This window comes from Nerophis lumbriciformis, linkage group LG23 (genome assembly GCF_033978685.3).
Source record: "Nerophis lumbriciformis linkage group LG23, RoL_Nlum_v2.1, whole genome shotgun sequence".
NCBI classification, from domain to species: domain Eukaryota; kingdom Metazoa; phylum Chordata; class Actinopteri; order Syngnathiformes; family Syngnathidae; genus Nerophis; species Nerophis lumbriciformis.
The window spans coordinates 18805662-18832169 of NC_084570.2; the positions used below are offsets into that span (position 1 = coordinate 18805662).

At 43.9% G+C, this 26508-nt stretch overlaps 1 long non-coding RNA gene across 2 annotated transcripts in view; it reads right to left on the bottom strand.

Moving 5' to 3' along the window:
- Positions 1-26508, bottom strand: part of LOC133622355 (uncharacterized) — a 258689-nt gene that overhangs the window by 214358 nt on the left and 17823 nt on the right. For both annotated transcript variants that reach the window (XR_009817764.2, XR_009817763.2), the window contains exon 2: positions 436-503. This is a non-coding gene — a long non-coding RNA (uncharacterized lncRNA). The remainder of the gene's footprint in view (positions 1-435; positions 504-26508) is intronic.

Sequence of the window (26508 nt, forward strand, 5' to 3'; positions counted from 1 at the left end):
AATCCGGGAGGGTTGGCAAGTATGTCCTACCTGCACACTGCCTCCTGAGTTCCGTCTGCATCTTGGGGAAACAATCTGCACATTAACATGCGACCCCGCCGTAACAAAGCTATCTAAGCTGCCAGTGATTAGCATCTCTTCTCTGACTCTGCCGCTCTCTTGGTGTGTAACATTTTTACGCTCATCCTCCAGTGATAACGTTACCTGCGAGAAACGTAGTGTATATGCCTTAGCTTAAAGATGCCACGCATGTGCACAGCACTCAATAAAAACAATAACTTGCATTATGTATTTCCATTGCCTTACAGCCTTGTCTGACTTCAGTTTGCAGTGTCTTATTTTTTAAGAGGACAAAAACTTCACTGCAAGTCTTTGATTTCCCCTGACAGTGACAATAACAACATCCCAGCAATCAATACGACAGATCTAACCTACCCGTGGGATGCGACGGCTGCCGGTTCCCTTTAATCTCGCCTACACCACATCGCCCCCCTGGCAGCCACCTGGTTAAAGAAGAACAGAGTGTAAGATTAGTTCAAGTACTACTTATTTTCATGTCACATCTTAACTTTTATAGGAAAGAAATGTATCTTCAATTTGTGGCTCACTGGTGGGAGAGACAAATCGTGCCTCAGTGGCGGTGCTTTGGAATAACGGTGTTGCTTTTTTCTGGTGACGAGTACTCCTAATTACTATGATTAGTGAAGACGTGATTAGTATAGTTAGACCTTCTCTCAAAGGTGTAAATTGCAAAAAGTAGCTGATTAAAGAACGCCATGCTGTTAACTTTATGGCCAGTGTCCTTGTTGGATTAAATATCCCATCACAAGTCGTTCTTCAGTCACCTCGACTGAATGACCCACGCAGAAAAAGGAATGAGAAGATTACGAATAGGCTCAAACATTGGGATGAAAGCATAATATTTCCTGGGGTTTATTTAAGACATATCAGCCCATCCTATCTGATTCGATTATTTGGCCTGAGAAAGGAAGTGGAACTGAGAAGGACAGCGGCGGGGCGGGTGGTCTTCACGGCAGGCGACAGTGGGTTGGGGAAACTTATCGGCGTGACGCACACCTGGACCACTTCCCCTCACATGTATGAGATGAAAGCTGGAATAGGCCCTCGGTTTGGGCAGAAATCAGCGGCAGCTCACTTTGTGTGCTGAAAGTGTTTTCGATCCGGCTAGACAGCATGTATCAAGATTGTCTACTTGGATTGACACGAGGTGCGTATGGTTATTGGGCAGCTTCATTACTCCGAGCAAACTGAGACATACAGAAGAGAAAAGATCCAATTTGCCTGCAGAAGACCTCAAATATAAATGTGCCGCCATATTGTTGAACTGCGATCTATTGGATTGCTTTGAGTAAAGATGTCTTAGATCATCCATAAGTGAGGTCGGCCGATACCAATACTGATACCAATCACATGTATTATTAACTGTAATCACAATTATAATCTGAAAAAACACAGGACAGCAGTGTAACAATATCGACACATTGTTAAACTAGTTCCTTATTTTCTTTTATTACATACAATCGTTTGAGAAAAACAAAGTCAATATTACACAATAACTACACAAAAACAAATACAACATCAACTAGTCTTGTAAATCCTTTAGTTTGGGCCTTCAAAGTCCTCCTGTGTCCAAGTACTAATTCCTTGAGTGCGAATGGGTGCAATTTGCTTTATGGAAGGGTTAAGGAAGGCTCCACTTTCCCTTGGGAGTTTTGAAAGATCCGTAGTGCACCAAAAATGGGTCCCACCCATTACTCGTCATGCAAATTTGGAACTTTTAGGGTCCGTCTAAACCAGGGGTGCCAAACGCACGGCCCGCGCGTACCGGATCAGGCCGGCGAACAAGTTTAATCCGGCCCGCGATATGAGTTTGCTAAGTATAAAAACGAGCTGAATTTTCTTGATGAACAAACCTGCTGTTCTAAATGTGTCCACTGGATGTCACAATTGCAATTATTTTAGGCAAGCAAATGGCTTATACAGGGGCCAAGAAGGTGCACAATAAAGTGTGGCTGCAGTCCCCCTTTCGCCCACTTCAAACAAAATGAAATGTAAAACCTGCTGTTTTAAGTCTACTCCTTCGAACACATTGTGCTTCGGCAACCTCATTTCCCCAAAATGTCTGTCAAAAAAGAAAAACATGGACGAGTTTCTATCTCCGTTTGTATGGTTTGTAGTTAGCACAGGATTAATACGTGGAAATGACAAATGAGGTATTTGATACCTAGAATAGTTATTAGAGATGTCGGCAGGCCGATATTATCGGCCGATTAATGCGTTAAAATGTAATATCGGAAATTATCGATATAGTTTTTTTTTATTATCGGTATCGTTTTATTTTTTAATTAAATCAACATAAAAAACACAAGATACACTTACAATTAGTGCACCAACCCAAAAAAAACTCCTCCCCCATTCACACTCATTCACACAAAAGGGTTGTTTCATTCTGTTATTAATATTCTGGTTCCTACATTATATATCAATATACATCAATACAGTCCGCAAGGGATACAGTCCGTAAGCACACATGATTGTGCGTGCTGCTGGTCCACTAATAGTACTAACCTTTAACAGTTAATTTTACTAATTTTTATTAATTACTAGTTTCTATGAAACTGTTTTTATATTGTTTTACTTTCTTTTTTATTCCAGAAAATGTTTTTAATTTATTTATCTTATTTTATTATTATTTTTAAAAAGTACCTTATCTTCACCATACCTGGTTGTCCAAATTAGACATAATAATGTGTTAATTCCACGACTGCATATATCGGTTGATATCGGTATCGGTTGATATCGGTATCGGTAATTAAAGAGTTGGACAATATCGGAATATCGGATATCGGCAAAAAGCCATTATCGGACATCCCTAGTTGTTATATATTTACTATTTATTTTTGTTCAACCCCAGATAGGCTGTGACTTAAAAGTTTAAAGGGGTTGTCGGTACAGTGAGACAAAGAGTAAGTTCATTGTGCTCTTCATTGTGTTTTTAACTTCAGAGTTTTTACTCAGAACTGTCAACTAACTTAAAGTGTTTTGCCAAGAGGATTATTTTTAAGACGTACATAATCAGAATGTACTTGTTCTATTTTTGACCAAAGTAAAACAAAGAAAACAATCCGAAGTTGTCTTTATATTTAAGTTGTTATGCCATTATTTTATCAGTCCAGCCCACTTGGGAATATATTTTCCTCCAATGAGATTGACATCCCGGATCTAAACTTTTAGAACCAGGGACCTTTTAGGTTTAGTCCTCGTTGGTGGAGCCACAAAACCTTCTGGCAGAACCATTTTGGCAGAACCCTGGGACTTTCACCTCCAACACACGTTAGGTTAACTTTCGGTTTTGGACAAAAGCATATGTGTGGAGAGACCCTTTTCAGGCAAGTCTCCTGACTTTAGACAGCTAGGTCTCCTTTTTTGTGGAATAAAATGTTAATCCTCAATTCTAATATACTCTCATTGTTCAGACAGCCAAAGGATACAACAATCTGGGAGGACCTTTCCTTGTCAAAGGAAATACCATCCATCCATCCATTTTCTACCGCTTGTCCCTTTTGGGGTTGCGGGGGGCGCTGGAGCCTATCTCAGCTGCGTTCGCCTTAGATGTTCAAAATCTAACAAATCGACTATGAAAATCCCTAGTCAAAGACAGCTCTAATTTAGATCTGATCACTGTAGATCCTGAGTTAAAATGTCATGATTTAACAAAGAATTACCTTATGAATGACTTAAAGACAGCTTTGTCCGTTCATACATGAATGCACTAAGAGTCTCTTTAGATCAGGCTTGGGCAAATTATGGCCCGCCGGACGTTCACAAATAATTTTTTAGACCTTTATCATCGAAACTGTAGATGCCATTATGATGTGCAGTGCTGTTTTCAAATTACCGTAAGTCTTGAACTATAGAAAGTATTCCTATGGTTGGAATCTGCGCTTTTGAGTGACATACAAGTTATTACGGTAATTACGTCAAAGCAGCTCAGAGAGGGTTTGTGTCCACCGCAGCCAACCTAAAACGTGGGTTTCAGGGACGGACGCGAAAGCAAATTTTTACAAAGTTCTGCGGAAAAAGTGATATTTCAGATTTTAGGTGTTTTTTTTACACTTTGCGTTCTTCTTTTGCCGTGTTTGTTGCGTTTTGCTTAATTGTAAAATATGTTGATCGAGGAGGTGGTCTGAATGGTAAGGAGGAGTGATGTTCATATGTTGTTAATAGGGTTATACGGTATACCGGTATTAGTATAGTACCGCAATACTAATCAATTATTTTCGGTACTATACCCATACATGCCAAACCTCCCAAATTTTCTGGGAGACTCACGAATTTCAGTGCCTCTCCCGAAAATCTCCCGGGACAACCATTCTCCCGAATTTCTACCGATTTCCAGCCGGACTTAAGGCACGCCCCCTCCAGGTCCGTGCGGACCTGAGTGAGGACAGCCTGTCGTCACGTCCACTTGGCCAACCAAAAAGTAACCACAGCACAATAGTGTGCTGTGGTTACTTTTAGGTTAGCCAACGGTTTACGTTGTATTGCGCACCCTGACGGCAAGTGTGGGAGTCGGTTCTGAAGTATGAAGTAAAGAGACGTAATTTCGTCACCTCGCCTGGTTATTGACTCCAACCCAGAATATTACACTGCCCATACATACGGTACGCTCCTTCAAAGGCTGTACTACTGGCTGCAAAGCATTGCACTTTCAAATACAACAATGAGTAGAGAGGAGTGTTATGTGTGTATATGTGTAAATAAATGAACACTGAAATTCAAGTATTTATTTTATTTATATGTATATACATATAATAAAATACATATATATATAGCTAGAATTCACTGAAAGTCAAGTATTTATTTTATTTATATATATATATATATATATATATATATATATATATATATATATATATATAAGAAATACTTGAATTTCAGTGAATTCTAGCTACAAATATACTCCCCCCCCTGACCAGCCCCCTTACCTCGCCCACCTAAACTCCCCCCCAATCTCCCGAATTTGGAGGTCTCAAGGTTGGCAAGTATGACTATATCGCCTCTGAAAAGTACCCCCCCCCCCCCCCCCCCCCCCCCCGCGTCGTGTTATTGCTGGTTTACGAGCAGAGGAGCATGTTCGGCAGCGCACAATCATGGAGTACTTACAAGCAGACACAGTGTGTAGAAAGAAAAGTGAGAACGGACGCATTTTGGCTTGAAAACTAACAATAAAGGTGAAGTTATAACACTGAAACGCCCTCAGGGAGAGGTGCTTTAAGACATGGCTAGCTAGCGGCTAAAGTCCAGCCGCTGTCGGCAGTGTTTTAGCTACTTCTAAATCACTAATCCTCACCTCCATGGCGACAAATAAAGTACGTTTTTTACAAGTATCATCCCTGCAGGACGAGGAATAGCTAAACATGCTTCACTACACACCATCAGTGACGTGCGGTGAGGTTGATGGCTGGTGAGGCACTGACTTCATCACAGTCAGATTTACAAACATATGAACCCTAAAGAGTATCTTATTCACTATTTGATTGGCAGCAGTTAACGGGTTATGTTTAAAAGCTCATACCAGCATTCTTTACACATACAAACTGTAGCACACAAAAAAGCACATTTAATTAAAAAAAACATTATTATGGTCTTACCTTTCTTGCTGGACATCCACACAGCCAGCCTTTGCGTGTGTACCACGCCGTTTGAAAAGAACGAGTCTTCTGTCCCGAAGTCTGAAGCAAACCTTTTAGCTTCGGTGTTGGTCTACCTTTAATTATTACCTCCTGCTTCGATTTAAAGTCCAGTTTAGAAAACTGTTTTATTTTACATATGTAATCCTCCATGTTTTTAATAAAAGTTCAGACGAGAGGAAATAATAAACGACCGCTGCACTCGACTTGCTGCTTGTTCTCACTTCTTCTGCGACCGAGGAATGATCTCTGGGATCACTACCGCCCTCTACCACCAGGAGGCCGGATTACTGCGAGCCTCAGCCAGTGCGTCTTTTGCAGCCGTTTTATGAATGCTCAGCACAAAAAATACGTTACACACATACAGTTGTTGACAAAATACACTGTACATTATATACCTCAGCTAACTAAACTATGGAAATGTATAATATAATCCATGTTGCGGCACGCAGTGACGTGCCTCAACTGGCTGCTGATCACCCCACCGTCTCTTCTCAGTATTTGAACAGCAAATGTGAAAATTCAGCGATTTTGAATAAAAATAATCTAAAACTGGTGAAGTTAAATGGAAAATAACTTTACTATAATCACTGGATACATATAACAATTTAATTAATTTTTTTTTCTTTTTACATTTTTTTTCTTTCCATGATGGCAGGTGAGGCGGGGCCTCACCTGCCTCTAGTGACCGCACGTCACTGCACACCATGGCTCACAAGCGTCAAAATGTAAACAAACGCCATTGGTGGATCTACACCTGACATCCACTGTAATGATACCAAGTACAAGAGCGATACTACTATAATTACGTCGATATCTTCTTTCGTTTTTTTTAAAATTTATATTATGTTTATAAACTCAGGAAATATGTCCCTGGACACATGAGGACTTTGAATATGACCAATGTATGCTCCTGTAACGACTTGGTATCTGATTGATACCTAAATTTGTGGTATCATTCAAAAATAAAGTATCCAAACAACAGAAGAATAAATGATTATTACATTTGAACAGAAGTGTAGATAGAACATGTTAAAATAGAAAGTAAGCAGATATTAACAGTAAATGAACAAGTAGATTAATAATTAGTTTTCTACCACTTGTCCTTAATAATGTTGACAACATAATAGAATGGTAAATGACACAATATGTTACTGCATATGTCAGCAGCTAAATTAGGAGCCTTTGTTTACTTACTAATTAAAGACAAGTTGTCTAGTATGTTATTTTATTTGAGGACAAACTTGCAATAAGAAACATATGTTTAATGTACCTTAAGATTATTTGTTCAAATAAAGCCAATAATGCAATTTTTGTAGTCCCCTTTATTTAGAAAAGTACCGAAAAGTATCAAAATCATTTTAGTACCGGTACCAAAATTTTGCTTACGCGACAACACTAGTTGTTAATATTCAGTGTTTTATCGTTCATAGTTAATATTGTAAATCCTCTTAATTTTTTATGTACATTCAAACATTTTGAATTCCTTTATGATTTTTTAGCTTGTCTGTCATAACGTTTTTAGCATTTTTTCAGATATTATTGTATTTGTATTCCTCAAAAAAGCGCACATACTGTACAGCATATTTTTACAGGTATATATATATATATATATATATATATATATATATATATATATATATATATATATATATATATATATATATTTTATACATACTGACATCTAAGGCACATTTTTTTCACTCAATGTGGCCGCCGAGTCATAATAATAGCCTAAGTCTGCTCTAGATGGGCACATTAGATGATTCCTTGGCTGGATCACTAATGGACAAAAGGCACCACTTCAAGTCAGGCACCAGCATGGTGGTGATGACTCATGTGAGCAGTAAAGCTTCAAGATGAACTAGTTGAGTCGTTTCAGCTTGAAAATGGACGGCAATAAATTCCCTGAATACGTTTTTAGGGAAATCTAAGCAAACGAACAGGAAAACATCTGCGGCATTTAGGGTAGGCCACCATTTTTATGCAGAATAACTCTCCATCACGCACATTGATTGATGCACTCCACTGCTCTAACAGTACGGAGCGTTTGTGGAAATGTTGCGCCTGTAAAATTTGTGCGTTTGATCAGTATTTGGGAGGCTGTGGTTGCTGCTTTAGTGAAAGCTGACTTGGACCTACCAAGAAACTGAAACTTAAGGAAGTTCACCCCTCATATTCCCAACGTATCTCAGGTATGTATCTGGACTATAAATTCAAGTTGCCAGTTCACAGCTAGAAAAGCAGCATATGTTTAGACACATCTAAAAAAATACCTCATCACCAGTGTTCGGAAAAATTCTGTTTTATTTATACTAGTAACGAGTAGGGTAATTACTTGTACGTACGTTACAACGCCGTTACTGATGCTTTTGATGTAACTTTTGATAGTCAACACGACAGCGTCAGAAGCACAGCAAGTCCAATGCAGGAAGTAACCTGTTACTAATAAAAAGAACGACCAGCACCACACTAAAATGAGCTTGGTGTTATGTATGTTGTCTTCTCCCTGCCTTCTCTATTGGTTTTTTCAGTTTCTTCCACAGTCTTTTGTCCCCAACGAGGTACACCTGCTGCTAATCATCTCCGGGTAGTATTTAAGCGCGTCTCCACCAGCTGGTCCCCGCCGGTTATTCTTCCTGAACTCTACTCTGACATGTGTTACCTTGACTCAGCTTCCCTGGTATGTTGCCTTCACATATTTCTGTTATATTGACCTTGTTGTGTTTTTGTTTTTCTAGCCACCTTGTTTTAGAGGACTAGTTTTTTGCCACGCTGTGTGCGTTCCTGACCTTGGTTCCGCCAACCTCTGAAAGAGACTCCTTTTGTTAGATTTTCCATGGTGTGCACTTTTTGCCCCATCATCCTTAGTTACCATTTTTGGACTTATTAAATATTTTCAGTTGTTATCGCTTCCCTTGCCTCCATTCTCCGCATCCCGGGGTCCACCCTTGAACTCTATCCTAACATAATAACCGGCCATTTCAAAATGGACCTCGCAGAGATGGACCCAGTAAAGCGGGAACTGCAACAACAGGCTATTCGCCTGGGGAAACAAGAGGAACAATTTGGCTTACTTGGTGCGTGCGTCAACGCCATGACGGAACGCCAAGAAGCCCGCCTCGACACATTGGAGCGACAGCTAAGTAGCGTACTCACCGCTCTGCACGCCATGTCTCCTCCCACGGCCGTTCCAGCAACCCCGCAGTTACCGCCACGTCCTGAAGATACTACTTTCCCTAGAGACACTCCTCCTGCCGCCTGTCCACCACTCTCGAAGCCTGAGCGTTTCTCCGGCGAGTCAGGTGATGTACAAACTTTTCTCACCCAATGTGAGATCTATTTCGAACTTTTGCCGTCAGAAAGAGCGCGCGTGGCGTTTATCTTGACCCACATGAGTAGCCGGGCGTCTGCTTGGGCCACCGCAGAGTGGGTGCGTCAGTCACCCGTGTGCGCCTCATACGCCGCCTTCTCCAAGGCTTTAAAGAGCATTTTCCAACGCGGGTGGCCAGGGCGTGAGGCGGCGCGATCGTTGTTGCGTCTGCAACAAGGGCAGCGCAGCGTCACGGACTTCGCCATTGAATTTCGTAGACTGGCGGCGGAAAGTGAATGGCGCACTTCCGCATTGGTGGATGTTTTCTCCCTAGGCCTTGCAGATAAGGTCCGGAGACTTATGATTCCGCTCAAAACTCCCGATAGCCTCGACGAGCTGGTCGCTACGGCAGTGGAGGTGGAGACTCGCCTCGTTGACTGGGAGACAGATAGACTCCGACAGCAAGGATGGCGCTCATCTGCATATAATGGGAGTGGCCATGGAAGGCATCAAATTACTGCCGCACCGATACCCATTATCGATGCAGTATCGATATCACGAGAGGACGAAACAATGCAATTAGGAGGATCTCGCCTGACTCAAGCGGAGAGGGATCGTCGCTTTCGCCTCCATCTTTGTCTGTATTGTGGAGAGGCCGATCATCGCCTGAACCGCTGCCCTCATTGTCCAGCTCGCCATCGTTCTCAAGCATCACCTCCTCGCACCCGAGCTCCACCCACTCGCCACACCCAAGCAACACATGCGCCAGCGACCGCTCCTGCTCCTCTACCGCCCTCTACAGGTCAGACTCTATCACGACTTCAACTCACTGGCATACTCACCTGGGATAAGGATAAGCATTTTGACATTTGTGCTCTTATTGACTCTGGTTCTGATGACAATTTTATTGATGAAGCACTTGTTAAGCGTTTGGCCATTCCCATGTCCAAATTACACAGACCTAGGGTGGTCCGATCCCTCGACGGGGGCCACCTAGCGAGCGTTACTCATCAGACTGAACCATTAACGCTAAAATTATCTGGTAACCATTTTGAGTCTATTTGTTTTCTTGTCATTCCCTCTCGCTCGGCTCCTGTTGTGCTTGGTCTTACCTGGCTAGCTCTGCATAATCCCCATATTGACTGGGTCAAGACAAAGATCATTAATTGGGGAAATTTTTGTCACACACATTGTCTCCAATCCGCATGCCCTCGCATCGGACCCGCACGTGTCGTTACCCCAGAGATCATAGATTTGTCAGTTGTCCCCACAAATTACCATGATCTTAAGGAGGTCTTCAGTAAGGACCGCGCATTGTCACTACCACCACACCGTCCTTATGACTGCTCTATTAATCTACTCCCGGGTGCTACACTTCCTTCGTCCCGTCTTTATAATATTTCTAAACAAGAACGAGAGTCGCTAGAGGACTATATCACCACGTCACTCGCTTCAGGTCTCATCCGCCCCTCCAACTCTCCTCTAGCCGCCGTTTTTTTTTTTGTGCAAAAGAAAGATAAGACACTCCGCCCTTGTATTGATTATCGGACCCTAAATCTTATTACGATTAAAAATAAGTACCCCCTTCCGCTTCTCAACTCTGCTTTTAATCCCTTACACACGGCCAGATATTTTACCAAATTAGACCTCCGCAATGCTTATCACCTGGTCAGAATAAAGCAAGGGGACGAATGGAAGACCGCCTTTAACACACCACTAGGTCATTTTGAATATCTGGTCATGCCTTTTGGCCTCACCAATGCGCCGGGTGTTTTTCAAAACCTCATTAATGATGTTCTTCGCGACATGCTCGATCGATTTGTGGTCGTTTACTTGGACGATATCCTCATTTTTTCTCCTAACTCCGAACTTCACGTGCAGCATGTTCGCTTAGTTCTTCAACGTCTTCTAGAGAATAGACTTTTTGTCAAGGCTGAGAAATGCGTGTTTCACACTGAATCCGTTCCGTTCTTGGGGTTTATTGTAGAGAAGGGTCAACTCCGAGCAGATCCCGCTAAGATCAAGTCTGTGGTCGATTGGCCCACACCCACCACTAGAAAGCACCTCCAAAGATTTTTAGGTTTTGCTAATTTTTACCGCCGTTTTATCCGCAATTTTAGTCAGGTAGCTGAACCTCTTACTAAGCTTACATCTACCAAGATCCCCTTTTTGTGGACCTCTGAGACACAGAGGTCCTTTGAGAAACTTAAGTTGTTATTTACTTCAGCACATGTTCTTATCCACCCTAACGTGTCCACTCAATTTTTTGTCGAGGTTGATGCTTCCGACTCCGGCGTGGGAGCTGTTCTTTCCCAGCGCTCTACCTCCGACCAGAGGCTGCACCCCTGTGCCTTCTTCTCACGTCGCCTGACTCCTGCTGAACGCAACTACGACATAGGTAACAGAGAACTACTCGCTGTTGTCTTAGCACTGCAGGAATGGAGGCACTGGCTGGAGGGCGCGGAGACTCCATTTGTTGTGTTCACGGACCACAAGAATCTGGCATACATCCGCACTGCTCAACGGCTAAACCCAAGGCAAGCCAGATGGACATTGTTCTTCACCAGGTTCAATTTTACTATAACCTTCCGACCCGGCTCTCAGAACGGTAAGCCTGACACCTTATCCAGAATGTACGCCTGCCCCGAGGAGGAGGCCAAGACCGAGACCATCATCCCTCCATCACAAGTGCTGGGAGCTATACAGTGGGACATCGAGAGTCGCGTGACAGAGACACTCAAGAAGGTTCCTTCTCCTCAGAACTGTCCTCAGGGTCGTTTCTTTGTCATTCCAGAACTCCGTCCGGAGGTCTTGAACTGGGCCCACAACTCCAAGATCGCCTGCCACCCAGGCATTACTCGTACGACTTACCTCCTAGCCCAACGCTTCTGGTGGCCTACTCTCAGAACTGACGTGACGGAGTACGTAGCTGCCTGTTCCACCTGTGCCCGCAATAAGGCTTCTCATCGGGCACCAGCTGGCCTTCTACGGCCACTTCCCATACCCTCCCGCCCGTGGTCCCACGTGGCGTTGGACTTCATCACAGGACTTCCCCCATCTAATGGCAACACCGTAATATTGACAGTGGTGGACCGCTTTTCCAAGATGGCACATTTCATTCCCCTTCCCAAGTTGCCCTCGGCACTCGAGACTGCAGAATTACTTACACGCCACGTTTTCCGGCTGCATGGTATCCACCGGGATACCATGCCATGCTGCATGGTATCCACCGGGATACCATGCAGCCGGAAAACGTGGCGTGTAAGTAATTCTGCAGTCTCGAGTGCCGAGGGCAACTTGGGAAGGGGAATGAAATGTGCCATCTTGGAAAAGCGGTCCACCACTGTCAATATTACGGTGATGTAGTCTCGGACAGGGGACCACAATTTTCTTCGGCAGTTTGGAAGGCTTTCTGCAATTCGTTGGGAGCATCACCGAGCCTCTCTTCTGGATACCACCCACAGACTAACGGTCAGACGGAGCGCACCAATCAGGATCTGGAGGCTGCCATCCGCTGCGTTTGCCACCAGCAGCCGGCCTCCTGGGCGCTCAGTCTATCTTGGATTGAGTACGCCCACAATACTCTCATCAGCTCGGCTACAGGTATGTCTCCTTTCCACTCTGCCTACAGGTACCAACCTCCTGCCTTTCCTTCCCTGGAATCTGAGGTCGCCGTTCCATCGGTTGCTGTCCACCTACGCCGTGCACGTCTAGCCTGGCAGAACACACGGTCCGCACTGGCACGCACCTCGGAGCGCAACCAGCGTCTTGCCAACCGCCACCGCAGCACAGCTCCGGATTACAAGCCTGGTCAGAAGGTATGGCTGTCATCTCGTGACTTACCTCTCCAAGTTTCCTCCAAGAAACTGCAGCCACGTTTTATTGGACCTTACACCATCGAGCGAGTTATAAACCCTTCAGCGGTTCGCCTACATCTTCCGGACTCTCAAGATCCATCCGTCCTTCCACGTCTCCCTACTCAAGCCTGTGTCCTCCAGTCCCTTGAGTCCTCCAGAGGTGCCTCCTCCTCCTCCCAGTCTGATCGATGGACACCAGGCGTTCACGGTCAAGGCCATTCTTGACGTGAGAAGAAGGGGCAGGGGTTTCCAGTATCTGGTCGACTGGGAAGGTTACAGCCCCGAGGACCGATCTTGGGTCCCGCGATCGCTTATCCTTGACCCTTCTCTCCTTACTGTTTTTTATGAACGTTTCCCCGAGAAGCCAGGTAAGCCGCCAGGTGGCGTCCTTTAAGGGGGGAGTACTGTTATGTATGTTGTCTTCTCCCTGCCTTCTCTATTGGTTTTTTCAGTTTCTTCCACAGTCTTTTGTCCCCAACGAGGTACACCTGCTGCTAATCATCTCCGGGTAGTATTTAAGCGCGTCTCCACCAGCTGGTCCCCGCCGGTTATTCTTCCTGAACTCTACTCTGACATGTGTTACCTTGACTCAGCTTCCCTGGTATGTTGCCTTCACATATTTCTGTTATATTGACCTTGTTGTGTTTTTGTTTTTCTAGCCACCTTGTTTTAGAGGACTAGTTTTTTGCCACGCTGTGTGCGTTCCTGACCTTGGTTCCGCCAACCTCTGAAAGAGACTCCTTTTGTTAGATTTTACATGGCGTGCACTTTTTGCCCCATCATCCTTAGTTACCATTTTTGGACTTATTAAATATTTTCAGTTGTTATCGCTTCCCTTGCCTCCATTCTCCGCATCCCGGGGTCCACCCTTGAACTCTATCCTAACACTTGGTGTCAAATAGGAAAAGGCAACATCACACGGCAAACAATGTGTAGGCGAAGTACCCACGCACACACATACTAACACTACCACAAGGGAATAATGAACAACAAATGAATGATTGGAGTGACAAACTTGCAATCGTACATTACCCCGTCTGTGGACAAGAAGGTATGACAGCCATCGAAACGCATTCAATCTCAAAAGAGCTGCATCGCAGTAAAATGCTGTTCGGAGCGCACTCTCGCAGACGTCATACGTCACTTGGCAACAGGCACTCTGCTCTCATGAAACGTCTCTCAAATGCATATGCAAGATATTTGAATTTTTTTTGTGAGTAACGCATTAATTAGTAAGCCTAGTAATTAAATACATTTATTAAAGAGTAATTATATTACTTTTTAGGTCAACTAAGGGACAACTATAATTAATTACTTTTTAAAAGTAATTTTCAGAATACTGTTCATCACACAATAATCAGGGATGTGAATTTTACAACAACTTACAATTCGATTCAGATCCTCGGGGTGACGATTTAATTCATAATCGATTCTCAATTGAACAAGATTTTCGGTTAAAAAAAATTTAGCAATATAATATTTGGTATAAAAATGATAATAAAACATGTTGCAAAGCTCCTGATGGCTGCTGACGTATGACGAATAAATGCCACAAGTAAGCGCTGACATGGCCTAATTTAGTTTTTCTTTTTTAACTACGAATTTATTCAGAATCTAAATAAATAGCTATCGCACTTCGGATCAGAATCGATATTTCAGAGCTTATCTAAATAGCGTTCAACACAATTGAGTACAGCTTACTGTGAACACGTTCAAAAGTTGCTCAAAAGTACCAATGTTTTGTGTTATTGGTCATGTTGGGCATTGAAATTCCTCGGAGCTGCAACAGTTGGCTAATAATCGAACTAAACTAATTTTTCCTTAGAAAACATTTCAAATTGAGGAAATATGAGAGCATTGTGTTTGGCGTAAAAATTGTGAATGTGACGCCAACTGTGGACTTAAACACGGAACCCACACCCACTGAAAGGATGGCCAAGCAGGTTATTCGGATAAAACATGATAAAGATGCTTTTGCTCCAATGGAATGTTAATGTAGTTGAATCCAGAGTGGATGGCAAAGATTTTATTGCCACTTTTTTAAAGAAAAGACATAAATGGTCCCTGGCTGTGAGAGTTAAATCATGGCAGAGTAAAAAGTTACTCTCAATGTGAGCCCTTTTTATTCTTATCCCAGGAAGCTAAAACAGCATGTTCAAAATGCAGTTTCGCCTTGAGTAATGAATATAAATGACTAGGAATTCAAGTTAAAATGGCAAAGGAAGGAAAAAAAATGATCTGATTCAACTCAAACTTTCCAATATAAGCTCCGATACAAGCAGTCATGCAGCGTGTTTACTTGTACAAAGTAAACACATAAATGTCCTCCAATAAACACACGAGGTTTGTCTTTTTTTGTAGTTTCGTCAAGTCACAACATGGTGGCTCCTAGGAGCCAGCAGCTACGCACTTAAGCTAGACAAATGTAATATGTGTCCTTAAAACGATATTACGTACTAATCAGCACATTTGTCAATATAAACAAGTATCAAATATGAGAAAGTGTTCAGTAACAAACGTGTCCGCATCATTCAAATTACTGCGTCACAAGCTAATTAATGTGGCCACTAGGTGTTGCCCAAAAAACAATTACCTGTCCACTTTAACTTAGACAGCATAGACAGACTGTTAATAATAAATAGGTTAGTGTTTTTCACAGCTACCATCATTCTCCGTTTCAGTAATTTTCTTGATCAAACCTTTTCTACTGATATCGTATTGATACACAAAAATGGCTTTTGGCTTCCAAGTTGAGGTGAAAAGTACAGTATGTACAAGATGCATTTTTCTTGGTGGTACTGAGATGAAGTGAATTATATTTATATAGCGCTTTTCTCCAGTGACCCAAAGCGCTTATACATTGTGAAACCCAATATCTAAGTTACATTTAAACCAGTGTGGGTGGCACTGGGAGCAGGTGGGTAAAGTGTCTTGCCCAAGGACACAACGGCCGTGACTAGGATGGTGGAAGCGGGGATCGAACCTGGAACCCTCAAGTTGCTGGCACGGCCACTCTACCAACCGAGCTATACCGCCCCATGAGTGAAAAAGATTTGTGTCAGGACCGGGTCAAACTCAGCTTGGTATTTTTCTTGTGCCCCTGTCCTGCACTCTTATTGTGGTTCTACTTCCTGTTTTGTCCTGCAGTGACTTTCCTGTCCGGCCTCTGAGCCCTGAGTGAACACACCCACCTCTGGTTAGCGATCAGGACACTCACCTGCCTCTGATCGCTAATCAGAGGGCTTTATAAGCCAGTCTCACTTCTTAGTGGATGCTGGATCCCGTTACAAGTACTAGTTTGTCTGCTATTGCTTAGCTTCCTCCACTTCCTGTGCACTTCCATGTTGCACTAGCTTTTGGTTTTGTGTGCACTCCCAGCTGCACTATTTTTTGTTTTCTTAGCAAAAGCATCAATAAAACATAAAAAAAAAAGTCACATTTAAACAGAGCCCCACGCTAAGCATGCCCTACACCAGCCATGCTCAACCGGAAGTACCCGCACCGCCTTTTAAAGTCAAACAGACCCTCTGCTCTCATGAAACGTCTCTGAACTACATATGCTGTTTTTTGTATATTTAATACAGTTTTACTTGCACGCGGTCTCCTGTTTCTGCATCTTGGGGTTACAACTACCCCATTTATGCCGTGAAATCGTAACAATTCAGCCCCATAACTACTGTTTGACAGCTTCAGTTTATCACAAAGTGAAAGTGAATGAATAATGGAAAGTTATATTTAACTCTTACGTATTTCTGATCAGATGGACTGTTTTGTCACATGGTGATAACAGATAAACAACCTTTTTTTTCAGAACGCACCGAGGTCTCGGACAATCTTGAGGTCTAGTCAGCAGAATTGATAATGTCACCTAATAATGACAACAAATATATATCAATCCATTGTTATACAATTACTCAGCAGGACTTCGAAACTGTAAAACGTGTAAAGTCAGGGGGAATCCAAACAACAGTTTCTGCCGCCCGACTAAAAAAGATCACGTTGTGTTCCTAACAACATAACACTTTAACGAGTATGAGCCATGAGGCAATTATCTGCACTTCAGCCAAGCAAAACTGTTGAACTGAGAGATTTTGCCGTATTGCCTCCTGATGTCCCACGTCTCAGCTAATTGCCCGACGATGAAATACAAATCTCTTTTGTTCGTAAAAAGGCCAAGTGTTTCTGCATAAATATCCCATCTGTCATTTTCAGGCCAAAGTGCCAGTGTCTATACCCCTGCAATATGGCTGCTGGAATACGTATTTCCCGCTCAATAAACCCACCGCTGGGCCAGAGAATGAAGGAGTCATCTCCATCAGGTTTGATTAGATATTGGTGAGGGGTGAGGTTGGAGAAAGGGTGGCCACAATACCCAGCAATATGTTTGGAGGAGAAAAGGTGAGGCCTTTAATCCCAGGAACACCACACCTACCGTCAAGCATGGTGGTGGTAGTATTATGCTCTGGGCCTGTTTTGCTGCTAATGGAACTGGTGCTTTAAATGGGACAATGAAAAAAGAGGTTTACCTCCAAATTCTTCAGGACAACCTAAAATCATCAGCCCGGAGGTTGGGTTTTGGGTGCAGCAGCAACTTTTTTTACCTCTTCGTGTGGATTAAAATTAATCCTTCATCCGAACAGGAAGATATGGACATCCTATCAGCCGTCATCACAGTGAGAGCAGACATTGTACAGTAAGCAATCGTTTTATTATGTACGTAGTTTGTATTTCTTGTTTAGCGCTTAGCAATACTAATACATGATGCTTAGTGTTTCACTAAAGCCGGATGTGTTTAGCAGAGCTTCTAAAACTTGTACATCATCCTCCTTATATTCAGGATAAAAAATATAAGGTTCTGGACCATCATTTGTACTGAAGTAATCGTTATTTGCTCCTACGAAGTCTGCATGATTTGCATTGTTGTTGGTGAGCTGTGGTTCCTACCTCTATGTCACGCAACGACGTGAATGGCGAGCTCATTATCTCTCAAAATGGCTCGGGAATCTCTGTGAGATTGATACTGTTTTGATCATATCTATTTATTCGCAAACTTTGGGAGTCTTTTAGAGTCATAAATCAGATGTGTATGATAATAGCTTCTATATAGAGGCAACTTGTTTTCCCATTCTACTGGTACTTTAAAATGTAAACTACTGAATGATAAGGCACTCCACATTAAATTTAACCCCAAATGTATTCCTGGCCACGTCATGTTCGGTCATTGATTAGAATATGAGGACAAATGTTCTACTTTCACTTCTGGTGGCTCCATGGCGAGCGTCGTTTAGTCCTTGCTTTGCAAAGCAGAAGGCCTTGGTAGACATTTAGGTATGTTTTTTAACGTATGTTAAAATGGTTTAAAGCACTAAACTTCAGCATATTAATACAAAAGTGGACCATTACAAGATCAGGCTTACTGTCAAAGATGTTAGATAATATAACAAGTGATAGTTCTACGTCAATGAAAGCTTTTATTATTTATATGGTGCTGTGATACCCATGATTTCAGCTTTTCAAAGCTTCTCTTGAACAACCAATGTTTACCCTCTGTATTATTTATTATATAGAAAAAGTCAACAGTGGTGCCAGTAGGGATCAAGGCACTAAACTGAGTGGTTGACTCAAGCAGATAGCAGGAACTACATCAGGTATCTCTGTACAGAAGAGTGCAATACTGTAAAGAGATAAGATCCTACCCTCAATCTCCCAGGCCTCTGGCAAGAGACCCGAGATCAGGGGTGTCAAACTCATTTTAGCTCAGGGGCTGCATAGAGGAAAATCTATTCCCACGTGTGCCGGACTGTTAGGATCATGGCCTAATAATTTAAAAATAAAGACAACTCCAGATTGTTTTCTTTGTCATACTTTGGTCAAAAACACAACTAGTCCATTCTGAAAATGTACATATTACAAATAATCCTCTTGGCAAAACAATTCAAGTTAGTTAAAAATTCTGAGGAAAAAATTGATGCAGTTTCGAAAACACCATGAAGAACACGATGAACGTAGACTTTGTCTCAGTATATTTACAAAGCCATTAAACTTTAAGCACTTCCTGTTTAGCATTCTCATGTTGGCAGTTCACCATTAATGAAGTGTTTGGAAAAGCAACAGAGTGTTTCCTTGAACCGCCGCATCGGTGACATCCGCAACTGCCACAACACATTTATTTATCATCATTCAAATGTTACAATTATAATATAAACAAAATAATTATCAAAATGACACCACAGCCGAAATCAAGGCAACATAACAACAAACCTAACCAGTGTGGACATGGTAGATTTAAGCATAAACGGGTGAACATTACTTTACTCGTTGAGTGGATAGTTTACAACGAAATAAGTTATTGTGCGTCGATACCGCATCAGTCTGCCGCCATCTGCTGCCAGCCACAACAGGAGCAGCTGCTTGCTTGCACCTGTACTGATTGGAGTAGCGGTAGCCAATCCAGAGGGCGCCTAATGTCACCTGACATGTCTTCTTTAAACAGTGTCATGTGTGACATGGGTCACATTTGAATTGCTATTGCGACATCCAGTGGACACATTTAGAACAGCAGTTTGTTTCATTAAAAAATTGCAGCTAATTTTTTTACTTAGCAAACTCATCTTGCGGGCCGCTGGCCGTATATTTGACACCCCTGCCCTAGATTGTCAATATCTATTCTACAATCCATACTCAAGTGGCACCAGTTCAATTTTTATATTTGTCTATATTTTTCTCAGAGAGATTCATTTTTTTGTTGTTTTATTTTCGTTTTTTTGTAAAGGGCACATGTTGGGCAGTTTTTACTCCAGCCACTTAACATTTCAAGCACCTGATGTTTTCCAAAAGCTCTGCTGAGGGCTCTTTGGATTTACCCAGTGGGAAAACATCTATTATCCACACCAAACCCCATTCCAAACTCATTCACTTTTTTTTTATTATTATTATTATTCCCTGGCAGCGGAATGAGCACACAAGCATTCACAGGTTTCACCTCTACTCTGATAAAGGTTATCTTGGTAATTTAGTGCGAGTGATATCGCATTATGGACAGAGTTATGAGGCGGGTATAAAAATGTTGCTCGTAGAGACTCAGAGGAGAGAAGATGAAAGCTGTATGCGACTGCACAGTAATGATATGGTTTGTGTTCTGTGTGTGTGTGCGTGTCTACCATTCTGCATAAACTCACTCCCACTTGTAGTAATTTCATTTTTTTTGCCACAACCAGATCTTGCACATTAAAGTTTGCTACTGTAGAATATTTGCTGATACACCTCACGACTGCTGGGCTTTGAAGCAACATGCAAACACTTTTGGGCAGCCAGATTGTTCTTGAAGCACTGTGCTCGATGTCAGTGGACTAAATGGTGTAATCTCGCAGTCTTTTAAATGTAAACATGCCAGCATATCACAGAGGATACGAAAGGCTTTGACTTTTGTTTGATTACTAAATGTATTATTACAAGACAGGAGAGCTTTTTATATATCCATCCATCCATTTTCTACCGCTTATTCCCTTTTGGGGTCGCTGGAGCCTATCTCAGCTACAATCGGGCGGAAGGCGGGGTACACCCTGGACAAGTCGCCACCTCATCGCAGGGCCAACACAGATAGACAGACAACATTCACACTCACATTCACACACTAGGGCCAATTTAGTGTTGCCAATCAACCCATCCCCAGGTGCATGTCTTTGGAGGTGGGAGGAAGCCGGAGTACCCGGAGGGAACCCACGCAGTCACGGGGAGAACATGCAAACTCCACACAGAAAGATCCCGAGCCCGGGATTGAACCCAAGACTACTCAGGACCTTCGTATTGTGAGGCAGATGCACTACCCTCTTCCACCGTACAGCTTTTTATAAATCTTATATAAATGTATATATATATATATATATATATATATATATATATATATATATATATATATATATATATATACACATCCGTCCATCCATCCATTTTCTACCGCTTGTCCCTTTTGGGGTCGCAGGGGGAGCTGTGTATATATATATATATATATATAAGTCACAAAAGACTATCATTCAAGTGTTTTATATATTGTGCTGCTGAGTTAATGTTTCTGATCAATTTGAATTTGTTGTCATTTATCGGGTTTATTTAATTTTACTTTTCAGTATCAAATGGTTCATGTCGGTCAAAAATTTTTTATAGTTTAAATAAAGATAACATTGTGATTTGTTTCAAACAAATGAATACACTTTTCTGTTACAGGCTACACCCTTGGGCAAGGTGTAGCACCCGAATGCCCCCCCCATTAGGGTTACGATACCCCCCATGAAAAAACGAAGAGAATATGCGTTACCTGGCCCGGAGGAAGTCCGGGGCCCTCCTCCGGAGCTAGGCCCGGAGGCAGGGCTCGTCAGCGAGCGCCTGGTGGCCGGGCTAGCCATGGAGCCCGGCCGGGCACAGCCCGAAGAAGCTACGTGGACACACCATCTTCTCCGCCACGTGGGCCCACCACCCGCGGTCGGAACCAGTGGGGTCGGGTGCGCTGCCAAGTGGATGGCAGTGAAAGTGGAGGCTCCAGACGGACCAATTTGGGGCAGCAGAGGCTCACTTTCGGGACGTGGAACGTCTCTACGCTGGTGGGGAAGGAGCCTGAGCTGGTGCGAGAGGTGGAGCGCTACCGGTTGGATCTGGTGGGGCTTACCTCTACGCATAGCAAGGGCTCTGAAACCACACTCCTGGACAAGGGATGGACCTTGTTCACTTCTGGAGTTGCTCAGGGTGTGAGGGCCCAGGCGGGTGTGGGGATACTCACGAGTCCCCGGCTGAGTGCCTGTACGTTGGAGTTCACCCCAGTGAACAAGAGGGTCGCCTCCCTTCTCCTTAGGGTTGGAGGGGGGAAACTCTGACTGTTGTTTGTGCGTACGCACCAAACAAGAGTTCAGAGTATTCGGCCTTCTTGGATACCTTGCGTGGGGTCCTGTATGGGGCGCCGGCAGGGGATTCCATAGTCTTGCTGGGGGACTTCAACGCGCACGTGGGCAATGACAGTGATACTTGGACTGGCCTGATTGGGAGGAACGGTCTCCCTGATCTGAACCTGAGTGGTGGCTTGTTATTGGACTTCCGTGCTAGTCACGGACTTGCGATTACAAACACCATGTTCAAGCTTAAGGATGCTCATAGGTGTACCTGGTACCAGAGCACCCTAGGCCAAAGATCAATGATCGATTTTGTAATCGTATCAGCTGATCTGAGACCGTATGTTTTGGACACTCGGGTGAAGAGAGGGGCTGAACTGTCAACTGATCACCATCTGGTGGTGAGTTGGGTCAGATGGCGGGGGCAACCTCTGGACAGACCTGGCAAACCCAAGCGTGTAGTGCGGGTGAACTGAGAACGTTGGGCGGAGTCCTCTGTCCGGAAGGACTTCAACTCCCACCTCCGGCGGGACTTCTCTGCCATCCCTGTGGAGGTTGGGGATATTGAACAGGAATGGGCAATGTTCAAAGCTTCTATTGCTAAAGTTGCAGCTGCGAGCTGTGGCCAGAAGGTCTTAGGTGCCTCAAGGGGCGGTAACTCTCGAACACCCTGGTGGACAGTGGTGGTCAGGGAATCCGCCCGACTGAAGAAGGAGTCCTACCGGGGTATGTTATCCCAGGGGACTCCGGAGGAAGTTGCAAGGTACCGACAGGCCCGGAGGGCAGCGGCCGTGGCTGTGGACGAGGCTAAGCAGAGGGTGTGGGAGCAGTTCGGGGAATCCATGGAGAAGGACTATCGGGCGGCACAAAAGCTGTTCTGGAAGACCATACGGCACCTCAGGAGGGGGAAGCAGGGAACCATCCAAGCTGTGTACGGCAAGGATGGGACTTTGCTGATTTCAAGTGAGGAAGTCGTAGGGCGTTGGAAAGAGCACTTTGAGGAACTCCTGAACCCAAATACATCAGACACACCCTCCCTGACAGGAGCAGAGCCTGAGGATGATGGGGGATCGACGTCGATCTCTCGGAGTGAAGTCACTGAGGTAGTTAGACAACTCCACGGTGGCAAAGCTCCGAGGGTTGACAAGATCCGTCCAGAAATGCTGAAGGCTCTGGGTGTTGATGGGCTGTCTTGGTTGATACGCCTTTTCAACATTGCGTGGAAGTCTGGGACAGTGCCGAGGGAGTGTGGTAATTACAGGGTCATCACACTACTCAGCCACCCTGGGAAAGTTTACGCCAAGGTACTGGAAAGGAGGGTCCGGCCGATAGTCGAACCTCAGATTCAAGAGGAGCAATGTGGATTCCGTCTTGGTCGTGGAACAACTGACCAACTCTTTACTCTTGCGGGAATCCTGGAAAAGGCCTGGGAGTATGCCTATCCAGTCTACATGTGCTTTGTGAATTTGGAGAAGGCATATGACCGGGTCCCCCGGGAGATCTTGTGGGAGGTGCTGAGGGAGTACGGAGTGAAGGGAACCCTGCTGAGGGCCATCCAATCTCTGTACAACCAAAGTGAGAGTTGTGTCCTGGTGCTTGGATGTAAGTCGGATCCGTTTCCAGTGGGGGTTGGTCTCCGCCAGGGCTGCGCTCTGTCACCTATCCTGTTTTTGATTTTCATGGACAGGATGTCTAGGCAGAGTCGTGGCCATGGCGGAGAGGGTATACGTCTCGGGGGGCTAAAGGTTGCGTCACTGCTGTTTGCAGATGATGTGGTCCTGATGGCACCTTCGGTTTGTGACCTTCAGCTCTCACTGAATGGGTTCGCAGCAGAGTGTTCAGCGGCTGGAATGAGGATCAGCATCTCCAAATCTGAGGCCATGGTTCTCAGCAGGAAACCGATGGTTTGTACAGTCCAGGTAGAGGACGAGACTCTGTCCCAGGTGGAGAAGTTTAAGTATCTCGGGGTCTTGTTCACGAGTGAGGGAAAGATGGAGAAGGAAATCAGCCGGAGAATCGGAGCAGCTGGGGCAGTATTGCAGTCTCTCTGCCGCACTGTTGTGACGAAACGAGAGCTGAGCCAGAAGGCAAAGCTCTCGGTCTACCGAGCTATCTACATTCCTACTCTCCCCTATGGTCATGAAAGAATAAGATCGCGGATACAAGCGGCCGGAATGAGTTTCCTCAGAAGGGTGGCTGGCATCTCCCTTAGAGATAGAGTGAGAAGTTCAGTCACCCGAGAGAGACTCGGAGTAGAGCCGCTGCTCCTTCGCTTGGAAAGGAGCCAGCTTAGGTGGTTCGGGCATCTCGTGCAGATGCCTCACGAGCGTCTCCCTCGGGAGGTCCTCGTTGCACGTCCCACTGGGAGGAGACCCCGCGGCAGGCCAAGGACCAGATGTGGGGATTACATCTCCTCTCTGGCCTGGGAACGCTTTGGGATTCCCCAGGAGGAAGTTGCTAATGTTGCTCTAGAGAGGGAAGTCTGGGGGTCTCTGCTGGAGCTGTTGTCCCCGCGACCCGATTCTGGATAAGCGGTTGAAGATGAATGGATGGACGGATGGACGGATGGATGGATGTTACAGGCTAAAAACAATGTTAATAAAGTTACTTTTTGTTGTAAGTTGATATATATTTATTTAGTCTTTTTTTTTGTTTGCTTTAATGTTAATACGGATACAGCATTATGCAGAGGTGTACAGTAGGGAAGGGATTCGTATGACCCCATTCTTTGGTAGATCTCCCGTTAATGCAGTCTGCTGAAAACGATGGAAAGCGCCACTCTACACAGCAACTGACGCTGCGGTCAATGTTGGCATTTTAAGCTACTCGACACTCTATTGCTATCTGGCGGCTCACGTGGATAGTGCAACCCCCAATTCGTCACATTTAATGCAACGAACGGGACCAAATAATTCCTCTTCTTCCTGTAATTAAAGCTATTTTTAGACACATTATACTATTTATAGTTGTGGCGGGGAGTGGGTGTGGGGCCCGGCATTTTTTTTCTTCATCGTAACAGAAAGTGAATAAAACATATTTTGCTCATTTGTTTTGTTTGTTTTTATCAAGTCAGAATGAATGGCTCCAATAGGCATTTTTTGTAGCGCAAAACTTTTTGAAGCATGATACTGATCAAGCGTGTTCCCCGAGGTCACACGGCATCGCGCTATTTGAGAGGAACCGGTCCACACCAAGTTTGAATGACTGAATTGAATTGTGTGTCCTGTGCGTAGGTTTCGAAATAAACACAGGGTATCTCACTGCTGTCACTCATGATTTAAAAAAAAAAAATTAAATACAGATTAAAAAAAAAAAAAAGTACACCGTGTCAACTCGAAATTATATTTTGAGTTAATACCTCCTTTCAAACCAGGGTTGTCTGATCTACATAATTTCAGAGGAACAATGTTTGGACACAGAGCTGAGGAGGTTACTTTTGCAGAGGTTAAGTATTTCCCATTCAAGCGGCAGAAAGGAGCTCCCGGGGAGGACGGTGAACAAGTAAAAAGCTTTGCGAGAAGCACAGATCAGAGGCACCAGACAATCGGATGATTAAAAAAATTAGCCGTGTTTCGCTAAATCCGTTTGTACGCTGCCCCTGCTTTTTATTCACGACACAACGCTCCGTTCTTCCAACAGAAACCCAGCAAGACAAGGCATAACTCCTTTGATCAACGGAAATTGGATCGACCGACCACGGCGACAATATTGAATTGTGGCCAAATTGAATCATTTTCACCGACGTGAATGCTTTCATTTGAATACGAGGCAGACACTATTTAATTGATTGTCGTTTAGCAGCAGCGGTCACCGCGGTGAATAGCCACGTTTTTCCCTCCACTCAGACAAAAGAGAGGCCCAGACAAGGCTCACTCAGTACCCATATCACGACGCGCGGCGCATTAGCGACTATTATGTGGCTCGCCTTTCTCCTGGTTCTGCCCGGGCGGAATGAGCCATTGAATACTGCGGGGCTTCTGCGTGAACTGTGCTGGAAGAAAAAGGCCCGCATCAAAAAGAGTAGCGCTAGTGTCCACACAACATATTCCTTTTAGTATTCATATTCGTACAACCTGAAAAGTTTTTTTTTTCATTCATCAACTACAATTAACCTGTCGGTGCTGGATGATGTGAGACGTTTGCATAAATAATAATACAAAAATGCTCCGTTCTATCGTGGCTCCTGTATTTGATTGAGGTGAATCTCTTCTGTGGTGCATAATTGCATAAAGCTCCTACAAAGCACTGCAACAGCACTTAAAAGCGGTACACAGCTAACTTGTTTTTTGTTCGATACAGCTTTTTCACACCAATATCAGTACAAATCATGTTATTATTTTGTAATGTGGATTATCAGAAAAGGCCTGATCAAGTGGAAATAGTCAAACAGACAACGATAGGTATGAAAAAAAACACTAACCTATCATTATTAACCGTCTGGAATGGACATCAAGTCGTCTTTAAGTTGGTAATTGGCAACACTTGGTGGCCACAACTAGTTGAGCGATGCGGACACGTTTGTTACTGGATACTTTCGAATACGGTTCTGCCTAGGGGGCTTTGTATGTGTGAGTAATATACAACTAAAAGTAGAGGTATCAGGGGGAAAAAAATCTATATTCGAATGAATTGGGATTCTTATTCGTAACGATTCTTAATCAATTAATTTGTATTTTTTTAAATCTGTCTTGTACAGCCACTCAGACAAATCATATTGTTGATGTAGATGTTCTTATCTGCTGTAC